The sequence below is a fragment of the Sapajus apella genome, unplaced genomic scaffold (assembly GCF_009761245.1).
Source record: "Sapajus apella isolate SASKATOON/1434 unplaced genomic scaffold, GSC_monkey_1.0 scaffold125, whole genome shotgun sequence".
In the NCBI taxonomy this organism is placed as follows: domain Eukaryota; kingdom Metazoa; phylum Chordata; class Mammalia; order Primates; family Cebidae; genus Sapajus; species Sapajus apella.
The window spans coordinates 2,272,270-2,291,618 of NW_022437065.1; positions in this window are offsets into that span (position 1 = coordinate 2,272,270).

The following is a 19,349-nucleotide window of genomic DNA, read 5'->3' on the forward strand; positions in this document are numbered from 1 at the left end:
TTCTTTAAAATAAACAAACAAAAAGGAAATATAGAGAGATATCTGAGGAGCCCCACTTGTTCCAGCCCCAGCTGTCTGAGCCAACAGCCAGCATCAACCACCAGATATAGTAGTGAGTGGCCTTCAGATAATCCAGGCCCCAGCTTCCCAGCCAACTCAGCTCACACTGAGTGGAACAAGGAACAGCTGTTCCTGCTGAGCCCTGCCCAAATCATAGATTTATGAGCTAAATAAACACTGTTGTTTTGAGCAACTAAGTTTTGCACTGGCTTATAACACAGCAATAAGTAATCAGAAAACCATCTCTGCCCCAAAAAATTGTATGGTTATTGAGATCTCAAAGTCCTTTCTGACTGTGGCAGATACAACACTATGTGTTCACCAATCCCTATTTTACTTACCCATTGGGTACATGGGAAGACTACATTTCCCAGCAACCTTTGCAGTTAGGTGGGGCCAACAACTGAATTCTGGACAGTAAAATGCAGCCAAACTGAGACCTGGTCTCCAATACTTCCCACACAGTCCTATATGCTCTCGTCTCTCCTCCATCCACTGGATGGAAAGGGCCAGTGGAGGACTCCAAGGCTGGAGAATTTGGAAGGCACCTTACCCAGGCTTCTGAATCACCTCATGAAAAAGTGAATGCCAAATACCTGCAGGTGCTTAGCCACTGCAGGTGCTTAGCTACTGAGGGTGCTTAGCCACTGCAGGTGCTTAGCTACTGAGGGTGCTTAGCCACAGCAGGTGCTTAGCTACTGAGGGTGCTTAGCCACTGCAGGTGCTTAGCTACTGAGGGTGCTTAGCCACTGCAGGTGCTTAGCCATCACGGGTGTTTAGCCATGGTAGGTGCTTAGCCACTGTGGGTGGTTGGCCACTGTGGGTGCTTAGCAACTGAGGTTGGTTAGCCACTGCAGCTGTTTAGTCACTGTAGGTGCTTAGTTACTGTGGATGCCTAGCCACTGCAGGTGCTTAGTTACTGATGGTGCTAAGCCACTGTATGTGCTTATTTACTGAGGATGCTTAGCCACTGCAGGTACTTAGGCACTGTAAGTGCTTAGTCACTGTGGGTGATTGGCCACTGCAGGTGCTTAACTACTGAGGGTGCTTAGCCATTTCAGGTACTTAGCCACTGCAGGTGTTTAGCCACTGTAGGTCCTTAGCCACTGTGGGTGCTTAGCCACTGCAGGTGTTTAGCCATGGCAGGTGCTTAGCTATTGAGGGTGCTTAGCCACTGCAGGTGCTTAGTTACTGAGGGTGCTTAGTCAATGCAGGTGTTTAGCTACTGAGGGTGCTTAGCTGCTAAAGGTACTTACCTAGTGAGGGTGCTTAGCCACTGAAGGTACTTAGCCACTGCAGGTGTTTAGCCACAGTAAGTGCTTAGCCACTGCAGGTGCTTAGTTACTGAGGGTGCTTAGCCACTGAAGTTGCTTAGTTACTGAGGGTGTTTAGCCACTGCAGGTGCTTAGCCACTGCTACTTGAGGGTTGTATGTCACAGCAGCTAGGCTTCCCTGAGTAACATATATCTATACTACCTTATTTTCATCTCCAAAGAACTATTTGAGGGGGGTCAGATAGTGGACACTGTTGACCTTTCACTTTGTATCTTCTGCCTATATTCTTAATTATTAATGTCCCTCTCTTGGATCCTTCACCAAACTGTAAACTCCCTTGGGGCAAATTACCTTCCTAACTATTGTATCCTCCAAAGATTTAACATGGGTCCCCGCACATTTTGAACAGGCTCAGTCACCATTTCTTGGGTGAACACAGTAACATTCACTGACATTTATCAAGCAAATACTATGAATTCCATATATTTTAACATATTTAGTTCACACAATAACACAATGAGGTGGTTATTATTATTATCTCTAAGTTAAGGAATTGAGGATCAGGAAGGTTAAGTAACTTTCCCAAGGCCACGCAGCCAGCACTGTCTGGCTCCAAAGCCCAAGCTCCTCACCACCGCTGCCTCTGCCTGGGCACGATGCAGGTGTCGCACATTGTTTCCAACATTCAGGATCTCTGAAGAGAAAAGTCAACCCCAGTGCAAGTATTCACCACACACTTCCTCTGAAGATGGCTTCACATTCACCCAAACGCAGAACACCAGGCATGACAGCCTTGTCTTCAGCATCACCACACTTGATCCTCAAGCTTCTCCAGTCCTGGAGCCCCCAGTAGTGTGGCAGCTCCAACAGGCAGCCTTCCTAACACACCTCAAGTGGCCAGGTGGCTCCAGATGCCCCCTGTACCTTCCAACCAGCTGCCACAGGCCATGTCGGGGCTGACAGAGGTGCACAGGTGTGGTCCCTCGGTGCTCATCCATCACCACTCACAACTCTCCCAAGTCCAGCTTTGCATTCTGCTGCAGTGATAATGTAAACCCATCAAGAGAGAAAGAGAGCTGGAGAATATGTGCATGTGTGTGTGTGTGCACGTGTGCATGAAAAGATTTGCCTGGATACACGAACCCTTCACCAAGGATGTTCCCAGCCCTCATTTGTACACACAGTCTTCAAATATCAAAGTGTTTGTTAAGCGTAAATATTTTTATTCGCTCCCCTCCTTCTCCTCCCACTTCTCTTCCATTCAGGCTTTGAGCTCAGCGGATGCTGGGAGACCCCTCTGATTCAGAGCCAGCAGGGATGGTTTTTGGAAAAGGGCACTTCCAGGTCCCAGTGGGCAGCCGGCAGCTGAGCCTGACAGCCGCCTGGGACTTGGCTCCCAGCAGCAGGCTCCTAGCTTGGCGCCTGTTTCCATAGGAACAGGCAGGCCCGGGATTGGCGGCCATGGGAGCGTTACCCACGCCGGCTGCTTTTCAAGTGGTCCCTGGGTGTACCTCCCCTCCCCTGCCATGCCTGTGCCTAGGCCTGCCCTGGAAAAGGGCCTACGTATAGGGGAACTGGGAGCTTCCCCCAACACTCTATTCTGGGGCACTGAGAGTCTGAGCCAACACCTTGCTTGGAGCCGTTGTTTCTCTCCCGTTCTCTGCCTTCCTTCACTGGGTACTCAATGTTGTGCCCAGCTTCACTTTCCCACAGCATCCACCCCCCTGGCAGAGGACATGGAGCCAATTGAGAGAGCCTGTGTGAGGTCATGCTCAGAGAAGGCACCAAGCCACACGGGCAGCCGCTCACTCTCATCCAGTAAAACCCTATTATTAAGCATCTCTCTGCTTCACGGTTTCCTGTGCCCTGCAGGTCAAGTTGTGCTCTGCCTCTTCATTTCCCTGCTACCCCTGTGCTGTGCATCTCTCATTATTAAACAGTAGCCGGCAAACAGCGTGGCTTTCTAGGTCTCGAAAGCCAGCACGATTATGGCTCTACCGGAGATAATTGGGAATGAGCACATGGATTGCTGCCTTGCTCCCAAGCTGCGTTCTTGCTGCCAGCGGCTCTCCTCTGCCCCTCCTTTGAGGGGATACCTCAGGGGAGATGCTCTTTGACTCTGTTCCCTGTTCTGACTGTCGCCGCGCTTTGAATCCCAGTCTCCCGTCATACTTCCGGACATTGTCAGGCTTCTCCGCAGCCTCCTTAGGCCTCCCTGCAGATGGGGCCTCCTGAGATGGGGGTCAATCCAACCTCTGCAAAATTAAAAGGGTGCTCCAGGAGAAGCTGGAGCTTCGCTGATGGGGTTAAGGAGTCTGAAAACTCCAGCTCAGAGCTAGAGGTTGAAATGCCAGCTCATCAGCAAGAACTAAACAGCTCTTCAGGCGGGAGGACACTCAGAACTATTGATCAAGGATGCACAGACTACATCTATAATTAGACCCAGAAAGTTGCTTGCACATCAGAAAGAGAGAGAGAAAGACATGACCGTGGCTTCACGAAGGCCAGATATGCATCAGGATTTCAAAAAATAAACAAACAAAATCCCCACCGCTGAAAATGCCCTGTGTTGTTAATTCCTCTCTCTAAAAGGTCCCCTGAGAGTCAGTCACACACTTCATTCATTCCTGTAAGGAGCAGCCAGATGTTATAAAGCCCCTGCTCAGAAGGCAGCAACAGCTGACTTTTGGGATGGATCACAGCTAGACCTCCGAGCTCCACAGTGGCTGTGACCTCCCAGGCCAGGGCAGCCCAGCAGCTGGTGCCGCGGAAACCCAGCAAGCAAAGTTACTGTTGAGAAGTTTTGTTTGCCTTTTGCAACATTGCAAGTGGCAGGAAAAGTTTCGGTTTCTGGGTTTTTTTTGTGGCATTTGTTCGTTCTTTTGTATAATGAATCTGATTTGGGAACTGCAGTTAAAATTTGGAGGGGGAGAGTCCATTAGAAAGAAATACTATTTGTTGGGGCCGCAGAATGCTTGTGGCAAATTGCCCTTCCTAAGTGCTGTTTTTTGAAAACTCATTCCTGCGGTAGGAAAATAAAGCAGATTTCAAACACTTAAGAGATCATTTTTGGAATGGTCTAGATGCGCGCTGGTGTGCTGGTACATTTGCCTCTCATTGTTTTTTAATCACTATTTTGTCAAGTTTAATTGCCGCCACTCTAACAACCCAAACGGGAGCGAAACAAAATAGGGGATATCTATCATTGGTGAGAGCATTTTGATGGAATCTATATCCATTTGCATCTTCTCCACCAAATTAGGAAAAAGGAAAATAGAAAAGGTTTTCTCCATTGCTAGTATAAAGATCATTTTCATTGGTCTGGGTGGGGAAATTCTCAGAGTATCAGGCAAATTGAGCAGCTTCCTGCACAGTATCTCATTGCCCTATAAACTGGATTTGGAGTATTCTTGCCTGGATGTTCCTTCCAGGGATATTATGAATTCTTACAAGTGCTACTGGATAGTGAGGGCCTTGAAGGCAGAGTGAGACCCTGCCTTAATTATGTACACAGTGCTGGGGTCTGCTCCCAATTCTCCTTTTGGGTTTTGTGAGAAACACAAAGAGGCATCAATCAGAGCACCTTCAGGAGAGAACTCGATGCCAGCTGCTTTGACTGTGGTTAGCTGACAGCCTTCCGCTGTTGGCTTCAGCAGGGCTGGCCTCAGCTTTTGAGCTGATGTCACATTCCTCCAGTCCCTGGCCAGTGGCTAAGCAGGTTGTGGTACTCAGGATGGTCATTTTTGTCCCATGAGGGGTTCCTCTGATGACACCTTTGCTCGGAGCTCCTGCTGAACTGGCAGTGACTTTTCAGACCTGCATTGCCACCTGACAGCTCCCCTTGCCCAATCCTGCTTCCTCCCCTCTCCCTTCCATGGGTGCCCAATTTGATATGGTACTTCCTGGAAGCCACTGAAGAACTAAATCATCTCTCATGATCACTAACTCCATCTCAGCATCTGCTTCCTACAGAACTCAACCTGAGACCAATTTTTTCCCCACAAGTCTTTTTAGAACTCAACTTCCGGCTGCCTTTGGTGACTAATGAAAATATATTAGGTGTGATGCTGAGTACCAGGAACACTCAGGGGTTTTAGCACCCAAGGGAAAATGCCAGGCTAGCCATTGAGAACTATCGAGGCTGAAACCCAGTGCACCTTCTGAAGAAAGCTGGTTCAAAAGCAGGTTTCCAGAACAGCCGTTGCACGCCTTGCATCTGGCAACTCGGTGAAAAAATGCAGAGAACCCATAGTCCACAAGTTTCTCCTGCAGGTCCCGATGCAAAAGTAAAAGCTCAGCTCTGGGAACAGGAATTCAGAATTTGGGCCTGTTATTCAACAGCGCTGGGGCTTGTCGTCACTTGAAGATTTCGCAGCCTGCCTGTCAGCACTTTGAAGGCCAAGACATGCCCATCGTGCTCACCGCTCCGGGGTCTAGAACTGTGTATAGCACGTAATTGTTGCTCAATGAACACTTGATGCATGAATGAGTGATTGAGCCTCATAGATATCATTTCATTACTGTCACTGCAATGCTTCTGCATTGCCTTGATGATAAAGTCCATGCCCCTTCAAGTGTGGACAAGCATGAGTAGCGGTCACAATCTGGCTTCCGTGGACCCTCCCTCCAGCCATAACTTGTAGAATTAGCACAGCCTCTGGACCCCACTCTGGCTCACTTAGCAGTGGCTGCCACCCCGCTACTTTTTGGGCAAGCCAGTACCCACTCATGCAGGGAAGACTTCCTTATGCCTTTGCCTTCTGTCCCCTGCCCCTGCTACCAAGGGTAATGTAGAACCTTTAAATCATAGGCACCCAGGCAAAAGAAAATTATTTCCTATGCCACCTCCCAGGAAGGTCTGAGCCAAGATCCCTGATTAGCACTATCTCTTGTACCATGCAGTAGTAATACCTCCCACTTTAATACAGAACATTCTGGGCACTGTGGACTGTTCTATATACCTTTAGTATGTTAACTAATGAAGGCTCTACAGCAGTTCATGAGGTAGGTATTCATCTACTTACTGTTACTTTATAGTCATGGAAAACAGAGGGATTATGGAACTTGCCTAAGGTCACACAGCTAGTAAAGCTGTGCCCAAGCAGTCTCATTCCAAAGTTTATGCTATTACCCAGCTCATTGTTTTCCTGCCTGTGTCACTGATGGCTGAACTGAGATCTGGTTAATGGAAGGGACTCTGCCCAAGGAGACATAGCTGAGATGAGGCCAATACTTGCAATTGTGGCCTCTGGCAAACCAGGCCTTGACTGCGTTCACCTTGCCAGGAGCTCATCTACAAAGAACCTAAGCCAGCCAGCACATGTAATCAGCCTTTGCCTACAAGAGGCCAAAGATGAAAGCTATGGACAAAGTTGTGGGGAGGTGGTCAGGGACACAAGCCTCCACACTCCCGGTCTGGTGACCTTGTACTTCCTTTTCTGATGAGAAGTAATGGTGTGAGTGTGGATTTGGGGGAGCACCTGCTGGGTGTCAGGTTCAGGTCATGCACATTTCAGCCTCACAACGCTCCTATGAGGTAGATGCTGTTAGCATCCTCTGTATCCTACCAATTTGCACTTAGGGACTGGCAGGGTCAGGATTTGAGCCCAGGCAGGTCTAACTCCAGGACATAAGTATGTGACTACTGTGCTCCACCAACAAGAGTACCCAGTAGCCTCCCCACTGCCTGAAATCAGGCCAAGGACCACCCTACTCTCTCATCTCACTCCCATCTTCCCTTCACACCTCCCCAGCCTCCTTTCCCCTTAGCGGGCCCCTCTTGTCTCTCTCCCAGCCACCTCGCCTCCAAGCCCTTCCCTCCACATTTGGTATCCTCTGCTGACTTTGAGGCCCAGCTGGAGGATACACTGAGCAGCATCCCTAGACATAGACACTGTGCAGCCGCCCCTCCCCTGACTGACAGCTGGCTGGCTCTGCTTACCCAATGCCAAGCATAGCTGTGACAACCTGGCAGGCAGACACACGCTGTCCCATGCCTTGGGAAATCCTAGCCTTTGTGCCCAACAGAAAGAAGAAATGACATCTATTGGCTGTTTCATATTGTGGGGGGCACAGTCCTCCCAAGGCTTCACAGTGACCTCCTTTGTTAATTTTACAGCTTCCATTCATTCTTCCAGAAGCAGGTGATGAGGCCAGGTACCATGGGAGCCCATAGAGAACTGTAAATCCTGTTCAAATACGCTGGTGGAACCCAGCACCAGGTTGATAGAGACCAATAGCCATCAGACAACAAGAAAGCAACATAAAGGTGGGTAAGGCAACTTTTTCAACATGGAGGAGACCCCTGCAGCAGCCCCTGTTGACACCCCAGTCCATATCCCCTGGGAATGCTCAAGCTCACCTGCGGCCAAGGGGGGCAGTTCACATGCTAACAGCTTTCCACCTCAACTGCCTGCCCTTCTCTGCTCCTCTGTCTCAGGGCTCCCTCCAGAATCAGGGACAGGGAAGGTGACATAATTTGTTGGGCACAGCACCGAATGAAAATTTGAGCCAAGCCTGGTGGTTTGCACCTGTAGTCCTAGCTCTTCTGAAGGCTGAGGTGGGAGGATCACTTGAGCCAGGAGTTCAAGTCTGCAGAGAGTTATGATTGTGTCACTGCATTCCAGCCTGGGTAACAAAGCAAGACCTTGTCTAAAAGAGAGAAAGAAAGGAAATAAAATTTGAGACTCCTTGTTCAAAAAGCAGGACACAAGCTTTTCCCACTCTTCTGCATGTGCACACTCTGTTAACCATCCTAGTAATTTTTATTTGCTTCTTAATGTCAAACTCCCTCTGGCAGGAAGTTATTCCCAGGGCAAGTGCAGATCATCACTGGAGCTATACCCCACAACTTGGTGCATGCCCAAGCCCTCTGTGCCTTCCACCAGGATCCTGACAGGGGTGGCAAGCAGAGGCAGCAACGGGGTGAAAGCAGTGGAGCAGGCAACTGAGAACCCATCCTGGGAAGGCTGAGAGATTCCAAGCCGCCAGAGCATGCTCCATTGTCCATTAGATTTCCCTTACAAAACACAATTTCAAAGATAAAGTTATTGAGAATTGCAAGATGGTGACTACAGGGCATTAAACCTTAAGCACAGGACTCCCTTCTGCACTGATCATAGATAGACCCTGACCAGGGAAGCTTACTCAGTCACGTGTAGGTTCACCCCCAAGTATCAGGAAATGGATGGCCCTGGGGGAACCCACAATCAATGGGAGCAGGAGTCGGTGGATAAATGCCAACCTGTCCTCCAGTGGAACAATTCTGAGGCATATTCTCCACGTTCCACTCCAAGGATCCCAGCTGCCCACAGCTTTGTTGGCTTTTCTCCCTCCATTGTCCCACCTGCATCCTCTCTTTTTGGTGCTTCTCACAACCTATACCCATTGCCCTTATTTCCATGTCTTCTTTAGTTAAAGAGAGAACCCAAACGGAGCTCCCCAACAGTTCAGGCAGGTGTATTCGTTTCCCAGGGCTGCCATAACCAAGTAACACAAACTGAGTAACTTCAAATAACAGAAATTGATTTTCTCACAGTTCTAGAGGATAGATGTTCAAAATTAAGGTGTTGGCAGTGCCATGCTCCCTCCAAAACCTCTAGGGAAAGATATGTCCTTGCATCTTCCAGCTTCTGGAGCTCCACTAGTTCTTTGGCTTCTAGATGCATCACTTCAATCTCTGCCTTTGTCATCACATAGCTGTCTTCCCTCTGCGTGTGTGTCTGTGTCTTTTCTCCTTTTAGAAAGACATTAGTCATATGAATTAAGGGCCTACCCTGCTCCTGAATAACCCTCCTACAGTATGACCTTATCTTAAGCAAAGACATTGAGAACAACCCTATTTCCAAATAAGGGTACAGTTTTAGGTACTGGGGCTAAGATTTCAATGTATCTTTTGGGGGGAACAGAATTCAACCCATAATAGGGAGTCATTTAAAAAGTCTTCGTGAAAGAGAACTTGACCTATATCTCTGAGCAATACTACTCAAACTATTGTGCCACCCAATCTCCCGGGTGGTCAAATGCAAATTCTGATTTGGTGGGTCTGGGTGGGACATAAGAGTCTGCATTTCTACCATGCTCCCTGATGATGCTAATGCAGTTTTAATGCAAGGGTCAGAGGAGAAAATGGCTGGATAGGCCTGTGTGCATTTTCCATGAATTGATTGTAATAAACTACAGATTCTGTGGCAACACTCTTCTCACTATGTGGAGAGAAAACTATCACTTATGCTTCCATTTGGTAGAGCTTTGGGGGCAGGCCATGTCATAGGCCACTGACCAGTCTGTGACTTGGCTGCCTTTGGGCAAGCGCTCATCCACCCTGGGTCGAGCCAATGCATGTAAGGGTGTCAGCAGCCTGTGGCACTGGCCTGGAGACATTTCAGAAGGAATTTCTTGGAAGAAAGCTGTGAGCATAGCAAGAATTCTGAGCTTCGGTTTTACTTGCAGTGTAAACAATTTATATTAAAAGGATTTGAAAACTGAAACATGCTGTTCAAATATTGAGAAATAGACATTTTGGTGACACAGAGGGTATTGGGAGGTGGGGCAGTAAAGCAAACCAACCCAGACCTAACCAGGGCTCAAACCAATCCACCAGTTTAAGAAAGGATTTCTTCCAGCTCTCCAGAGCTAACTAGACCTCAGCAGCCTAAATAAGTCAAAGGACACTAGGGGCCCTAACCTAGCTCTGTTGCAAGGAAATTTCAGATGTACCTACTATATGTGCCAGTTCAGTTTCAATTATTCTACTTTACTAAGTGTATTAGTCAGCTATTTCTGTAATAATGCCACGTAACAAATCATCCCCAACTCAGTGATTTACCAAACAAGCATTTATTTTCTTGCTCACAGAGCTATAAGGGTGGCTCTGCTTTAGGCTTCTGAGTGAGTTTTAACGGTTCCACATGCCTTCTCAGGCTTATTGGACCAGTGGCTACCTGGGGCACATAAACAGCAGAAGTACCAAGGGTCTAAGCAGAAACACAAGGTATCTCTTAAGACCTAGGCTCAGAACTGGCCCCCTATTACTCCTGCTGTGTTCTCTTGGAAGTTGGACAAAGCAAGTCACCTGGCCAAACCCAAAGTCAACAGGTGGGGAAATGTATTCCACCTAATTTCATGGGAGGTAGGTACTGAAAGTCACACAATAGCCTGTTGGTTTGAGGGGTGATCACTTCAAGTCTCCCGACCCCTCTTGTGGATGATAACTAGCTCAGCGAGTAGCATATCAAGTGTATACTTTCCACTGCTGACTTCCATCTTTATAATTTTTGTCACTACCTTTAGAATTAACAAAGCATCGAGTGCTCTATGAATGCTTTGTTGTTGGAATGCAGTGTTAAGTGTACTGTGCATATTACCTATGAAGCAGCTCCAGGAAGGAGCCACACTAGTGAGTAAGTCACACAGAGAAAACTCCTCACTATTGTTAGAATAACTAATGAAAACGACTGAGATTATTTTGTTCATTTTAATAGGATTTTGGTATTATTTTAGCCTAAGGTGGTATTCACTTAGGGACTCAAGAATGCACCCATTTTTTTTTCCTTTAGCAGATACGACTTTGGCCAATGAGATGTAACCCTAAGAGAGGTTCTCCAGGAGCAGAATCATTTCATAAGACAGAGGAACGCAGTACTGGGGCCCAGAGAGTGAGGAGAGAGGAGCAGGTAGATGCCTAAAAAAATGGGCTCTTTTAGTTTCTCCCATCCCTCCCTGCACTTCCTATCTGCCCTGGAGATCATCTACATTAGAATTCCCCCTCCTCACCTCAGCAATGTCTCCAGAGGGCCCACGAGTGCCACAGCCTGGGGTGAGCACCAGGAGTTTTGAAGCCCTTAGCTACTAAGATAGTTTGGACTGACAGCATGTCAGGAGATCACTGAGGGATGCAATAATAAACACAGTGATTAAAATTGTTCAAAGTTAAAGTTAAAAGTTGGAGGTCAAATACAGGTGAGTTCAATTCCTGGATCCACCATTTACTAGTTGGGGACCTAGGGCAAGTTGTTTAACTCTCTGGGCCTCAGTTTCTTCATCTGTGAAGTGGGAATAACACCTCATACACACAGGGTTGTTGTTAATATATGATGTAATGTGCTTTGGAAAGAGGTCAGCTCTGCCTCTGGCACTTGACATTCACTCAATAGATGGAAACCAGTGTGGGTCCACAAGCCGTTATCCAAATCATAGAGATAGATAGGTTTCAGAATTCTGAATCTTTCAGATTTTAGGAAGGTCATACAGTACATTTACCACATTTTATATGAAACCCCAGCAGTGTCTGGGGTATTGCCCCACAATAAAACACTTCAACATTTCTGCAGCAAAAATGCATGAATAGTCCCATGAACTGGGTTAAATAAGACCTTAAATAACCTCATAGCCATTCTGGCCAGGTTTTGTCATCATGAGAGTTTTCTGCCCAACCATTGTTTTCAAGGCTTTGGGGATTTTTATAGTGCAGGGAAGTGGCTCTATTAGTAGATTGCAGGCATTCTGACTTTATGTGTGGGGAAGGAAACCTCTGGGGCAGGATGAGAAGTGGAAGGGGCAGGCGGCGTTGAGCAGAAGGCCTCAGAACGCAGGCGAATGGGAAACTGGCCACCAGGCAGAGAGTGGTGGGAAAGGAAGACAGACTGTTCCTGCATTTCTAGTAGCATCATTTTGCTCCCTAGAGGCCTCGAAAATATTCATTCCCAGACCCCCTCTATCAGTCACTGAATAGCTGAATAAATGGATGCGAGGCAATGAATAAATAAACAAACAGAGAAGAGAGGAGAGCAGCTGGCTCCTGCACCCTAAGAGAGACAGACAAGCTGGTTGCCCCTTTACATAGGGCATTCCAGAAGGTGTGCTGGAGGACCCCAAGGATGCCCGGCAGGTGGTGTTGGTCAAGGTGAGCATTCACCTGGCCAGCAGCCAAGGGGCGGAATCGGGCAGAGTAGGGCTAACCACTCGCCAGAGGAAACAGGCCTGGGCGACAGATTTGGCCCTTTAGCCCAGGAGTTTCATAAGCCCCAGGAACCAGATAATTCTATTGTCCTGATTTTGTTCCCAGGTCCCTGATAGCAGCCTCTGGTTGATTAGTAGTGACACTGTGTGTGCAGGTGTGTGCATGTGTGTATATGGGTATGTATGTGTGTGTGTGTGTGTATCGCATGCATGTAACAACAGAGGCACACAGAAAAAAGAAAGCAATTGTTTTTTTCTGAGCCCAAAGGGAGCTGAGCTGGGGGAGAGAGAGGAGTATGTCCTCCTCCCAGTGTCTTTTCTTATTTTGCATTTCTCATTACATCCTCATGTCACGGGGCTGCTGGCTGATTTATAATTTATTGGTTTAGTGTCTCGCGGCAGGGAAAGGATGCTACGCTATATTTTTCAGGGACACTCAATTCAACTTTGGTGAAGCAGCCAGGGCCACAGCTGTGAGGGGCACAGAAGAAAGATGTGTGTGAGGATATGTGTGGCCACAGAGCCCAAGGTTGCCATGTCTGTCCCAGCTGAATGCCGTGCACTATTAGATACCAGCGTGGGCTTTTTGTTTAAGTGGAGGTTCTCTAATCGGATTTTGGAAATCCGATCTCAATCAGGCATGTACACACACAGTGACAATTTGGGGCACTGAGCTCCAAGGACTTGGTATAGTCCTGCTTTGGATGGGTTCCCATGGCAGACCCTGAGACTGGGTTCATATGGAAGTGATTTTATCAAGAAGTCCTGCCAGGAAAAAGGTAGGACAGCATATTCATTCATCAGGGCTGCTGTAACAAAGAACTACACGCTGGCTGGCTTCAACATCAGAAATACACTGTCTCAGTCCTGGAGGCTGGAAGTCCGAGATCAAGGTGTTGGCAGGGTTGGTTCCTTCTGAGGGCTGTGAGGGGAATCTGTTCCATGCCTGTTTCCTAGCTTCTTGGTTTGCAAGCAATTTTGGGGGTGCCTTTGCATCAACCCCATCTCCACCTTCATCTTTTCATGGCATTCTCCTGAGTGTGTATCTGTGTCCAAATTTCCCCTTCTTATAAGGACACCAGTCGTATTGGATTAGAGGCCACCCAAATGATTTAAATTTGATTACCTCTTTAAGAGACCCTAATTCCAAATAAGGTCATAGTCTGAGGTACTAGGAGTTAGGACTTCATCGCATAAATTTGGAAAGGACACAATTTTTCAGTCCCTAACATGACGTGAGGAGGTGATACAAGGACCTGGAAGAGGTCAAGCAAGGGTGCAATGTCAAATAAAGTCCCACAAAAGAGAACTGGGCCCAATCCCACATGGGATTCCTAGAGACAGGGGAGGCTGGTCACCTTCAGAGGTGTCCCAACGAGGGGAGCAAGGGAACTGGAATATGGGTTAAAGGAAGCCCCCAGAGGGACTTCAACTCCCAGGTACTCCCAGCCTTCCTGGAATACAGGTTTTGTGGTTTGGACCTGTGTTCCCACCCACAAATCTCATGTTGACTTGCGATTCCCAATGTTGGAGGTGGGGCCTGGTGGGAAGTGGTTGGATCATGGGGGCAGTTTGTCATGGTTAAAACCATATTCCTTGGTGCTATCATCGTGATACTGAATTCTCATGGAATCTGGTCATTTAAAAGTGTGTGGCACCTCCCCACTCTCTTCCTCCTGCTCTGGCCATGTGAAGTTCCAGATCCCCCTTTGCCTTATACCATGAGTGTCAGTTTTCTGAGGCCTCCCCAGAAGCAGAAGCCACTATGCTTCCTGTACAGCCTGTGGAACCGTGAGCCAATTAAACTTATTTTCTTTATAAATTACCCAGTGTCAGGTATTTCTTTATGGCAATAGGAGAACAGACTAATACAACAGGTAAAAGGGTGCTGGCTGTTGGGAATGAAAGAAGGTTCTTAAGAAGAGGTGGGGAGTACTGACAGCATTTGCTCTGAGCCCCCAAGTTCCATGTCTACCTAGCGGTGACATGGTGACTAACTGCCTTTGATAAGTAACCTAGTGTACGTGGCAGACACATGCCCATATCAGGGCCTGGAGAGAAGACAAAAACAGGGAAGCAAGAGCATAAATTCCCAGAAAAGCCTAGATTGCTATTGATGTTGAAAAGTCAGTTGTTATTTTGGCCAGGTTTTTGTCACTGGTAGATTCTAACTGCAGCATAAGGAGGAGGGCTGGATGATGTACAGACAAACAAAAGAACTGGCCATTCTTGTGTGAAACAGGGAAAAGGAAATACACTTTGGGAAAAGTGGTAATGATCGACTCTTGGGGTTAGAATCATGGTCTTTGATTGAATAACATGGCAGGGTTTTGATTCAATAGTAATCCGATTTGGGTGGCACACCAATAATAAATTCTCCAGCAAACTGAAAAATTCTGTAGGGTAATGGAAAGCATTCGAACCCCATGGTTTTCATTGAATTAAATATGAAAATGTATCATACAATCGATATTGCAATATTTGATTCAATCAGCATTTCGGGATGGGAACTACTTTCTTCCATTTGTTTTTATGCTGTCGAAAAATATTTCAATTTGCTTCAGAATTTATTATTGACAAATCACCCTAACAGCCGTTGGGGGTTGGAGTGGGGAGCTTGTCACAGAGGATTGGCAGCTGAGAGATGCTGGGCTAAGAAAAATAGCCAGGGACTGGGGAATGCTCATGTGAAATTTCAGAAAGGGGCTGGTTACATACAGCCAGGAGGGAGGTGAGGACATTTGTCACTGGGAGAGAAATGAGACAGGTGTCTTTCCTCTGGATGGGGCTACTCTTAAATGGATGTCTCGGCAATAAGTCCATGCAGGGGATAAAATTATGAGGCAGGCATAGGGAGTACCCCTGCCTCCTCTGCTCCCTGTGACCCAGGCCCCAAGAAGGCAAGAGCTTTCATCTGGACTTCAAGCACGCTTTCTCTGTAACCCTGCAGTAGGTGACCTGCTGCCATCTTATAAAAACCAGAATGAAGTCTCGGAAACTTGGAACTGAGTCGAGGTTCTTCCACTAACTAGCTGTGTGGCCTTGGATGAGAGGTTGAACTGCTCTGTGCCTCTCTTTCCTTAGTGTGGAATAGTGGTAAATTCTTACCTTCCTTGTAGAGCTGTTGCAATTAAGTGAATGCATATTAAATGAATGTGTGTACCATGCTCAGTACATCACAAGCAACCAGTAAATGGAAGCTATCATTATTACTATCATCAGTTACCTATTACTGATCCTTAATTCATACTCTAAAACTTAGTGGTTTGATACAATAATGATTCTACTGGTCAGTTCTTCTGGTCCAATCTGGGCTCTGTGGGTCTTGGCTAGGCTCACATAGGCATTTGTGGTCAGTTAGAGGTTCAGCTGGGGACTGGCTAGTATTGAGTGGGCTCACTCACATGTCCAGATGTTGGCTGGCTGTTGGCAATGGTGGTGACAGGGTCATGTGTCTCTCAGCCCCCAGCAGACCAGTCCAAGCTATGACATAGCAGCTGGAATCCAAGAGTAGCAAGAGGGCAAGCCCTGAAGTGCAGGCATCATTCGAATCTCAACTTATGTCCCATTTGCTAATGTCCCCCATTGGCCACAGTATGAGAACAGCTCAGACTTGAGGGGTACAGAAAAGCTTCACCTCAAGACATAGAAATCCACATTACAAGAACATAGGAGGGGAAGAATCTGTGACCACTTTTGCAAATGGCCATAATTACTATCATCATCATTTCTCTGAAGGTGCTGATCATATTCCATCTCATGGAAGGCTATAGACATGAAACGCTTCTCACCAGCCTAACACTCCTTGAGGGTACAATATCTTTGCATCTTTTGTACCCAGCAAGGTAGCAGGTTCTGGGAAAATGCTTTCTTAATGCATTTTGTAAGTATAATTATATGTGTTTATAAAAAGGAATATTTCTAGAAATGCATTCAAATCAAAGAGTTAAGTCATCAAAGTGGCATGCCTTACAAGAATATTTGCATTTTAAAGCTAGTAGTAAGAAAGGAGTATAGTATAACACAAATAGAAACTCTGGGTAGAATTTTAGGAACCATGGATGGGTGGATATTTAAAAAAAATCATAACTCTCATATTTCTCAAACTGCACAATTTGACAACTTTCAACCCCACTTACAAGTAGGCCTTCCCTGCCTGTGGCTCCTGGGGAGAGGAGGTAGCTGACAGGCCTTGCTCCATTTCTCAGATCTTAATTGTCACCCATGGGGTTCTAGACTTTACCACCCCATTTCAAGTATGCTTGGAAAGAGGGACAAAGAGCTAGCAGGAGTTCATTGAAATTGAGAAGTGATGAGACGAAAATTAAGCTGGAAGTGAAAGTCTGTAATCAGCCAGCTGATGTTTATCGAGAACCTACTGTGTTTCAGTATCTATTTTGAATGCCAAGGATACGGCAGTGAGCAAGACAAAGTCTCCACTCTCATCCTAATGTCTAATCCAAAGAGATCAAAGCCAGAGCAAGCAGGAGACAGGGGCTGTCCCAGAGGAGCGGTTGCCACAGGTTCAAAGTCCTGAGCACTTGGTTAGGTGGTTAGAAGTCTATTCCATGGCAGCTACTCACAACCCAAGCTCTCATTCCAGACACTGGGGACAGCTGCAACATGGCAGGCAGAACAAAACCCTGGATATTCAAAGCAGATGTGTGTAGCATGCCTAGTACATTCTAAGCATATGCAATAGTCACTACCTTAAGCATTTACACGTATGAGCTTGTTTAATCTTCACAATAACACCATGACTGTATTAGTGGGCATTTGCTATACAACAGATAATCACAAAACTTTAATGGCATACAGCACTCAACATTTACTTCTCAATATCTGCAGGTAGAGTTGATCTGGGCTGTGCTGGGCTGGACAGCTCTGCTTATCTTGCCTGGGCTTGCTCATGCACCTGAGGGTCAGCAGGTGCTGATCTAGACCAGTGGCAGCTGGGGTGACTCAGCTCTTTCCACATGTCTCACAGTCCAGCAGGTATGTCCTTATGGTAACGGCAGAGGCACAAGAGAGTAAGCCCCATTGCACAGGCCCATTTCAAGCATTCTGCTTGTATCACATCTGCTCACATCCCATTAGCCAAGGCAAGTCACATGGCTAAACCCTGAATCAAGGAGTGAGGCAGACCACTCTGCCCACCATAGGAGGGTAACTTTTTTTTTATTTGAGACAGTCTCACTCTGTCACCCAGGCTGGAGTGCAGTGGCATGATCCTGGCTCACTACTACCTCTGCCTTCTCGGGCTTAAGCAATCCTCCCACCTCAGCCTCCCAAGTAGCAGGGACTACAGGTGTGAACCACAATTCCCAGCTAATTTTTGTATTTTTTTGTAGAGACGGCATTTCACCATGTTGCCCAGGCTGGTCTTGAACTCCCAAGCTCGAGTGATCCGCCCACCTCAGCCTCCCAAAGTGCTGGGATTATAGGCGTGAGCCACCGCACCCAGACACTTGAGGGTAACTTTTCAAAGTTACAGTGCAAAGGGCATAGATTCAGGGAGGGCTAAAGGATTGGGACCAATAGCGTAATCTACCACAAAGAAGTTGGTACTATCATTAAGCCCATTTTACACATCAGAAAACTGGGCACAGAAAGTTGAAGGTACTTGCCCAGGGTAGCACAGCTAGTAACTGGTGTATCCAGAACTTGACCTCAGGCCATCTGCTCTTACCACCCCTCTTTACCACTTCACTTCTTAGCTCTGACTTAATCCAAATATAAATCTAAGAGTAGGGGATATATGGTCTGTGTTTCTTTCAGGAAATCCTCCATAATTTTTTTTCTTCCCACCTTTGGCAGGCATTAAGCCACAGTACATTCAAAGTTAGACTCCGAGACAAATACCCAGAGTTTGTAAATTAAGTGTTACCATTTGGATGTGCAGCCACATGCTTTAACAATTAGCCATGCTGGGTTTTGACATTTGGGGAGGCTGAAGAGCCTGATGAGGACACAGCCTGAAAAGAAGACCTCTCTCTCTCTGACACTGGGGATGAGGAGAGAGGGGTGCTGGGGAGAGGTTCTAAGCCAGCACCATCAGCCAAGCCTAGGTTTTACTCTGAAAATTGTCTTGATCCTTTTTAATACAGAAGAGCAAAGGCATCCCAGTGTTTCCTACCATGAAGTAATATATCTTAGAACATTTTTAGGGGTCACAATCCTTTGAAAAGTCATGAAAGTTAAGAACCCTCCATTCAGAAAAATGTACATACCCCACAATTCTCCGTATAATAATAGGGGTGTTGAGAAACCCATGTGTGCCCAGCATCTGTGATAGGGTTGTTCTATAATAATTTTAGGCTAGACCATTTGTAAAGCAGATGGCCATTTCAGCCCTGCAAATTTCAGTAAAGAGCTCATAGGTTGTTTAACTTTGAACCATGGAACTTCTTGGCACACCTTTCCAGAGCAACTTGTAGCAAAATATACCCTTGGCTAGATTCCAAGTCAAGAGGGAGTACTCCTTAAGGAAGAAGCTTCTGTCCTTCTATTCAGGCCTTATCCGAGCTACTCCAAAGATGTACCTGAAAGCCCACAACTCATATTCCTTCTCTTCCACAAGCCAGAACAGAGTATCAGCCACAGTAATGTCAGTTTTCCCAGGGAGCCACAGATTCAGAAGGATTCATTTCTGGCCTCAGTCCAGTTGGGAAAGTCTTTAGGGCATTTCTGCTGTGAAAGGCAGTAGAGTACAGGAGTTAAGAGCATGGATTCTTGGACCAGGAGCACGAAGAATATCAAATAAATCTCCTCTTTTTCTCTCTCCCAACTCCCTTCAGTCTTTCTCTCTCAGCTCTGTTGGTCCCTACTTCTGTTCTCATGTTGGCCTCATTCTCCCCCCACCCCACAGATAAGTTCTTTCCACAGGGGGAATGACAGCAGCTAGCAGCCTGAGCCCCCATCTTTCAACTTGCTATCAGAAAAGAAGAAAACCCCTCTGTCACTCTCCAACAGGATTCATCTTTCAAATCTCATGAAGAGCTCCTGATTGGCTCTGTTTGGGTCATGTAATGCCCTTGAAGCAATTATGGTGGATC